Raw genomic sequence first — 8,902 nt, 5'->3', positions numbered from 1 at the left:
ACGTCTCTAGTAATAAGTGATGTAGTTACTAGTACAGAAAAGACAAAGTGAGGCATGCTTTCAAAGATCATGTCATTGATGAATAGAACGACTAAAGGAATAAGAGCTTTAGGTGGTTCTCCAGGTTTTTAAATCATGAAAGCTTTTGAAACAAAGTTTTTCACTCCACTGTCATTTTAGACTGTTTAAAGTGAGTACACTACGTTTAATGTAGGGGTTTAGCATAATTGATTTGTTTACCATAGAAAGTAGATTCCATGGGAAGGTGTATTTAAGACTATAAACCTATAATTCAAAAATAAAGACAATCCAATTTTTAAAATGAGCAAAGGGTCAGAATGGACATTTGCCCAAAAGATACACATATGACCAACAAGCACTTGAAAAGATGATCATTAGTCATCAGGAAAATGCTAATCAAAACCACAATGAGATATACCACTTGACCCTAAAGGACAAGAAGAATGTGAAGAAATTGGAATGCATTGCAAATGGGAATATGAAATGGTGCAGCTGCTTTGGAAAACAGTCTGGCCATTTCTTCAAATAGCTTAAAACACAGAGTTACCCACATCCATTCCTTTGTATACACCCAAGGACATTAGGAACATAGGTCCACAGAAAGATTTGTCCTTGAATGTTTATAGCAGCATTATTCATAATAGAGAAGTAAAGCAACCCAATGTCCATCAGCTGATGAATGGATAAACAAAATGTAGTCTATCCATTCAATGGAATATTATTAAACCACAAAAAAGGAATGACTTACTGATACATTCCACAACATGGACGCACCCTGAAAATACTATGACCTGTTAACCTCCAAGTCCGAACTTTCAAGGTGGGAATGTGTGTTTGCATGTGCAGTCACGTAAGGTGGCTCACGTGTCTGGCATATATTGTCAACGTGTGCATCTTCTGTAAGTAGTGCTTTTATGGACTGTATAGTACTGTATAGAGTACAGTAGTATGGTATCTTTATTTCAAGCCCCGGGTGTCTGGAAGCAAGAGGGTGGATAGAATTGAATCTAGCAAGGAACCAGAACCTGTGCCAACAACATCAGGGGTGAGTCAAATTGCAGCTCGCCCTCCACCTCCTATTGCTGGTGATCCTTCAATGTTACTGTCTTCTCCCTCCTCCATCAGTCACTCTTCTTGCCTGTTCACTCGATGCCAGCCCCTTAATGCCAGCTGTTGCACTGTCCTAGGTCCTGTACCATAAGATTAAAAATATTTTCCTTGATTTTTGTGTTTGTGTTCAATGCACTATTTGTGTGAAAAGTTTTATAGACCTATTACAGTACAGCACTATATCAGTTGAGGCCAGTTGCTCAGTTGTGTCTGACTCTCTGCAACCCCATGGACTGCAGCACGCCAGGGTTCCCTGTCCATCACCAACTCCTGGAGCTTGCTCAGGAGTCCATCAAGTCCATCATGTCCATCAAGTCAGTGATGCCATCCAACCATCTTAACATTCTGTCGTCCCCTTCTGCCTTCAATCTTTCCCAGCATCAGGGTCTTTTCCAACAAGTCAGGTCTTCGCACCAGGTGGCCAAAGTATCAGAGCTCCAGCTACAGCGTCAGTCCTTCCAATGAACACCCAGGACTGATCTCCTTTAGGATGGACTGGTTGGATCTCCTTGCAGTCCAAGGAGACTCTCAAGAGTCTTCTCCGACACCATAGTTCAAAAGCATCAGTTCTTCGGTGCTCAACTTTCTTCATGGTCCAGCTCTCACATCCATGCGTGACCACTGGAAAAACCATAGCTTTGACTAATAGACCTTTGTCAGCAAAGTAATGCTGTGCGTGGACAAGTCCTTTTGAAGGAGATAGCCATTATAGTCATTACCGTAACATAGTTTGGCCTCAGGTCAAACAACAGGGAGGTAACACAGCCCCACCCATCGGAATAAGACCCAGTTTCCCCAACAGTCAGTCTCTCCTATCAGGAAGCTTCCATAAGCCCCTTATCTATCAGAGGGCAGGCATGAAAACCACAATCTCAGAAAACTAACCAAACTGATCACATGGACCACAGCCTTATCTAACTCAATGAAACTATGAGCCATGCCATGTAGGGCCACCCAAGAAGGAAGGGTCATGGTGGAGAGTTTTGACAAAACGTGGTCCACTGGAGAAGGGCATGGCAAACCAATATTCTTGCTTTGGGAACCCCATTAACAGTATGAAAAGGCAATAAGATAGGACACTGAAAGGTGAACTCCCTAGGTTGGTAGGTGCCCAATATGCCACTGGAGAAGAATGGAAAGGTAACTTCAGAGAGAATGAAGAGATGGAGCCAAAGCGAAAACAATACCCAGTTGTGGATGTGACTGGTGATGGAAGTAAAGTCTGATGTTGTAAGGAACAATCTTGCATAAGAATCTGGAATGTGAGATCCATGAATCAAGGTAAATTGGAAATGGTCAAACAGTACTATATAGCTGATTACATTAGTTGGGTACCTAACTAACTTCATTGGACTTAACGAAATTGCTCTTGAAATGGAATTTGTATGTAGGGGACTTAACTGTATTAAGTAAAAGGAGCCAGACACAATGACCACCTATTGTAAGATTTCATTTATATAAAACGTCCAGAATAGGTAAAGCCATAGAGACAAAAAGTAGATTAGTGGCTGCCAGGTTCAGAGGGAAGGAGGGTATGGGAAGTAACCACTAATGGGTACAAGGTTTCTTTGGGGGTGATGAAAATGTCCTGGAATTCATGGTGATGGTTGTAGTCTTGTGAAAAAAATACTAAAATCTTCTGAACTGTACACTTGCAAAGGGTAAATTGTATGTTACATGAATTATATCTCGAACAGCTTTGATAAGAAGAACTAATGTTCACAGAAGCAAGTTCAAACTTCTCATTTACAAATATAAAAACCTACTATTGAGGAGTTTTATAAAAATTCAATCTTTAGTTTTTCCTAATAGGGTGTACTTTAATATAATTCCAGATTACAGAAAATGTTTTGCATTTTCCCCACAAACTTCAAACAGAAAGTGAAAGAAAGTAAAGACGCTCAGTCATGTCCGACTCTTTACGACCCCATGGACTGTAGCCTACCAGGCTGCTCCATCCATGGGATTTTCCAGGCAAGAATACTGGAGTGGGTTGCCATTTCCTTCTCCAGGAGATCTTCCCAACCCAGGAATTGAACCCTTGTCTCCCACATGGCAGGCAGATGCTTTACCGTCTAAGCCACCAGGGAAGCTCACAAACTTCATATAGATGCCTCTAAATCACTTCCAATTTCTCCCTGAGTACCACCAGATACTGACATGTTCTAGAGACTTCTCTGGTGGTTCAGTGTTTAGCACTCTGAGCTTCCACTGCAGGGCGCACCAGTTTGATCCCTGGTCAGGGAGCTAAGATCCACATACGTTGAGCCCTGTGGTCAAAAAAAAATAAAAAAAGACTAAACATTGCAAGAAAATAATATCCCAAACCCCACATCTCAAACACATGAGAATAGTGTATTTTCTATTGTTGTTTTACACAAATAGAATTCTTCATTTCCCTCTTTTTTTTTTTAACCATTTATGTTTTTCAAGTTTCACTCATAAAATTTCTATTCTAATGAAAAAAGAAAAGTTCTCTTTTCTTAATTATACTTCAGGTTGCTGCCTGGGGATGGGAGGGGAGATGTGGATTACCAAGAGATACAAAGAAACTTTGGGAGGCAATGGATGTGTTTATGACCTTATTTGTGCTGATGCTTTCCTCGAGATATATATACATATGTCAAAACTCATTGAACTGCACTTCAAAAACTCATGAATTGGTGCAGGTTCAATTCTGGTCAGGAAGCTGAGATCCTACATCCACCATGGCCAAAAAATCCAAAACATAATAGAAGCAATATTGTAACAAATTCAGTAAAGACTTTAAAAACAGTCCACATGAAAAAAATCTTTAAAAACAAGGGTCCCAGGCTTCTTAAACTCACGGCAGTTGGAAACCACTGGTACCAACTAGCTAAGGAGAGAGACTTCCCTCATCTTGACCAAATCATCAAGTGAAGCCAAATGAAACCATGACTATCAACATCCCACAGATAAACAAACCTATGATTTCCTAGTGTTTTACATAAATGCACGATCCTTAATCAGTATATGATACGTGAGTGTCCCACAAGCTTCTCAGCCTCTCACCATTTTCTATCGCTGGATTAATTGGGATGAAAGCTGACAGGTGATAAAGGCTCTCCATAGAATCCACGTTATTGCAATTATCCAATCAAGATCCTGTCTCCTATAAAAGAAACGCAGTGAGGTAGCTGTGTTCAAGGTTTCATCTTGAAATGTGTTTGCCTGTTTGTTATTAAGGAGATTCATTTAATCAGGTAAAGGGAACTCTATTTTTAAAAAATATATGTTGTGGTGTGTTTGAAAGTCATCTAAGATTTTTTTCTCTTGTTACTAGGTGAACTCAGGTATGTCTAAAAAAGATTCACTGATCATTGCAGTTCCCCAGATGTGTTTCTTGTTTTGCTTTTTGTCTGTTTTCCCTTACTTGTCGATATTCTGTGTATATGTGTCAGTAGTTTCTGACTCTTTGAGACCCCATGGACTGTAGCCTGCCAGGCTCCTCCATCCATGGAATTTTCCAGGTAAGAATACTGGAGTAGCCAGTATTCTGGTTTGCCATTTCCCATTCCAGGAGATCTTCCTCACCCAGGGATCAAACCTGAGTCTCTTGTATCTCCTTCATTTGCAGGTGGGTTCTTTACCACTGTGTCATCTGCGAAGCCCTCTGCATGTCTTTATTATCTATGCATATAAAGTTTATTTCTCCCAACTAATCATTTACAACTTGTCTGTAATGCCTCTTGACAGTCAAGGAAATTTTTTTTCCCCCCTTTGAAGCACCTGTTTCACTTTTTCCAAGAAAAACTTGAAAGCATTTATTTATTTAGCCAGAAAAACTAAAACATGCCTTCAACGTAAGGTTCTGGAAGAAACAGTAATAAAACCAATAGAAATGAAGGAGGAGTAGTTTAATAAGGGAACAAAATAAATTGGAAAACTGAAGCCATGCCTGGTAACACTCAAAGTTAGTTGCTGAAGAAGGTGACAAGTAGCTAAATGTGGCAAGCCAAAAAAAAAAAAAAGTGAAAATTGTATGAATGAGGCAAGAAATATAATCAGATAAAAGAGGTTATAAAAAAGTTCATGTAAAACTTCACGGCAATATACTTGGCATTTTAGGCAAAAAAAAAAATATGGTTTTCTTTTTCTTTCTCACCATTTATTTAAATGAATGCTAATACATTAATTCTGTGTCTGGCCTTATTTAGAGAGTTTTTATAATTGAAATATAATTGATGTACAATACTATGTTAGTTTCAGGTGTACTGTTGATATTTGCATTTATATTATGAAATGATCAGCACAGCAAGTCTAGTAACCATCTGTCCCAATACAAAGTTAAAATGTTATTGACCATATTTCTTTTACTGTATATTTCATCCCTGTGACTTATAAGTGGATGTTTGTACCTTTAATCCCTGTCACCTGTTTCACCCACTCACATCTCAGCCCCCGCCCTTCTGGCAACGACCCATGTATTCTCTGCATCCACGAGTGTATTTTCATTTTGTTTGTTGTTTTATTTTTTCAGACTCCACATATAAGTAAGGTCATGCAGTATTTGTCTTTGTCTGCCTTATTTCACTTGACATAATACCCTAAAACGTAAGGTTTTCTTAAATAAGCCACCAAAGAGTGTTACCACATGTTACCAAAATTGAATCAAGGAGAGCAGAAACATCAGAATAAACCAACCTTTTTAGAAGAAATGAAAAAGGAGGTCACCTGTCTACCTATGCTGGCCTGAAAAGACAATTCTAACAGCTTTGTAGTCATCTTACAAAAGCAGTGTTACCCTAACCTCAGCACCCAGAAAAATCCTCTTGACAAAACTAAAAATATAATGGAAAAATTCTTAACAATGTGAGCAATCGTGTCTTTTAAAAACTTTTAATCATAATTTACAAACACTTAGACAAGTTTTAGAAAGGCACAATACACAGTCCCTACTCTCCACTGTGGTGCAAAAGCTTGTTAATGTTTTTATGTGGTACATAGGTATATAATTATTTGCTGAATCATTTGAGAACTGGCTGATAGTTTAATAAGACACAACCATGTCCTCTAGCAAACCTCAGGTCTATGGTGTTCCCCGGTTCTGTAGTGTTCTCTGGATATAATCTAGAAGTTTGTGACAGATGATTTCGTGGAGGTTACTGAAAGAAATAGTGAAAGGAAGTTAAGAATATGTACTCATTCTCCTGGATTTTCTGTCAATCTTCTTTGGAAGTCAATTCCCAGGTCATCCAGAAAGAAGTCCTTTGTTTTATATCATCAGGACACTTAGTAACTCAGTGAATATAATTAAAAATTTGATCCAAAAGTACTGTCCTGCCAACTGGGGAGATAGGTTCCTGATCAACCTTTTGATTTTTTTAATCTTAATTTTTAACTTGGGCTTCCTATGTGGCTCAGTGGTAAAGAATCCGCCTGCCAATGCAGGAGGCACAGGTTCAATTCCTGGGTCAGGAAGATCCCCTGGAGAAGGAAATGGCAACCCACTCCAACATTCTTGCCTGAAAAATCCCATGGACAGAGGAGACTGACAGGCTATCATCCATGGGGTTGCAAAAGAGTCGGACATGACTTCATGACTAAACAACAAACAACAATTTTTCCCACCTCTCTTCCTACAGATAAGACTCGTCATGATGCCAGCTACTCAAGCTCAGGGTCAGTGGACCTGGTTTCAAAGACTAAAGCAAGAATTCTGCAAGCCTATCTGTTGGTTCCGTATCGGATTAATAATTATGCTCCTCAAAATTGCTGTGGTAGCCTTCTTCGGTAATCATTTACCTTTCTCCCTCTCAGTGACAATAATTGCTTCTGGCATCATTTTAACCCTCATTTCTGGAGGGATCCTCTTGTATGGATTATGCCAAAACTCAGACTACACCTCTCTTGGACCAGAAGAATTAGTGAGGCATCGAACTGCCCATGGTCATCCTGAAGGTTTTGAAACAGAGGCAGCAATTATCAGTACCTCGATATGATATATATTAAACCCAGATATCACTGGGTCTTTTAACCTTCTGAAAGTTCCTTGAGTATAATTAAAGTAGAAATAAACTCTGACCTCTAAAAAGTTTTGTTTTCTGAGTTTGGAATGTGTTTTTTCTCTCTTGCCTGTAGGAAATCGTTCTTCTTCAGAAGTCCTCTCTCTCTCAAATTCATCTCGAAACTAGTTTTGTCCTGCTTGTTTCTGCAGCTCCCAACCTTCTTATTCTCTTCCTACCATCACTGGTGCTGCTCATCTGGGTCTTCACTGTCAACTCCTGCATATTTTAACAAGCACAGAGGTGACCCCTTCAAGACCACAGGGGCTAAGCTCACGGCCCTTATGACCTGCGATGGCCTGTTCTTTTCTCACCATCCATGGTCATGTTTTCTACCTTATCATAAACGCTACCTGTGAGACCCCTAGAACATCATTGCAGACACCTCACTGGCTCACCACACTTCCCTCAGGGAAGTTCTGAGCTGCTTCTTGATATCTAAGAAAACTAGAGCCAGCCAGTAGTTAAAATAATAAAATTAGATTTTACTCAGGAAATATTGCAATGGGAAGAGAGACTTCAGCATAGAACTGGGCTCAATTCTTCTTCTTCGTTTTTTTAATATTTATTTATTTAACTGCACCCAGTCCTAGTTGCGGCATGCTGAATCTAGTTCCCTGACCAGGGATCTAACCCGTGCCCCCGGTATTGGGAGTGCAGAATGTTTGCCACTGAACCACCAGGGAAGCCCCCTGGGCTGAGTTCTGCCTACAACATGTTCAAGTGGGAATTTATGGCTCAGGTGAAGTTTGGGGATCAGTCACTGGGTAGAAAATTACTGAGGAAACATTAGGGGTGTGTGGAGGGGGACATAGTGAATCTGGCTAAATCAGCCTAACAGGATTTTTGCAGAAGGCAGGTCAAGGTGACATCACCTGAGAGCTGGGGTGGGGAGAAACAGGAATCTGACCAGCCATCAGGGGTGGGGGTTTCTCACTAAACCAACTTAGCAAGTTTCCAGCTCAGATTGGAAGATGCAAAGACCAGCACAGAAGTGCAGAAGTTGAGTCCTAATTGGGATGAGGACTCAGAGGAGCCGGACTAAATCTGAGTCAAGAAGAGACACTTTGTCATTGAAAGTACCCCCCAATTTTCTACCCTTTATAACTCTCCAGGCCTGGGCACCTAGGAAACCCACTGAAGTTTTCCACTGTGGACATGAATCTATAGACCCAAACATCTTAGAGCAAGTCATGCTACAAGGCTGAGTGACTTCTTTGAAAATCATGATTATTGACTCAGAGGAGACTCCCTACGTCTATTCCACCTTTTGAGATTGTTCCCCACTCCTTCAGTCCTAATGGTCAATGGAATCTTTTTTTTTTTTGCCACACCATGCAGATTTTGGGATCTTAGTTCCCCAACCAGGGATCAACCCCAGGTCTGGGCAATGGAAGCATGGAGTCCTAACCACTGGATGGATGGTCAAGGAATTCCCAAGAGTGAAATCTTGTCTTTTAATATAATTGACCAAACGTCTTTGCTCCCTCAATATGTGTGTGGGGGGTTCCACAATGAAATGATGACTTCTTATGCCATCAACTCACCTAATCACCCTACAGATCCCAGCAGTGTACCAACCCTACCCAACAGCTCTGCGTACCTCACTGAATATGAAGGGAGAGTCCAGAAACTAAGACCTTTGGGGAAGGTTTCTGTTATGGTTGGTGGATCAGAAGGTAAAGAATCTGCCTGCAGTGCAGGAGACCCTAGTCTGATATCTGGGTCAGGAAGATTCCCTGGAG

Source organism: Cervus elaphus, chromosome 10 (genome assembly GCF_910594005.1).
Source record: "Cervus elaphus chromosome 10, mCerEla1.1, whole genome shotgun sequence".
NCBI lineage: Eukaryota > Metazoa > Chordata > Mammalia > Artiodactyla > Cervidae > Cervus > Cervus elaphus.
Note: the sequence above shows the minus strand (reverse complement) of the source record.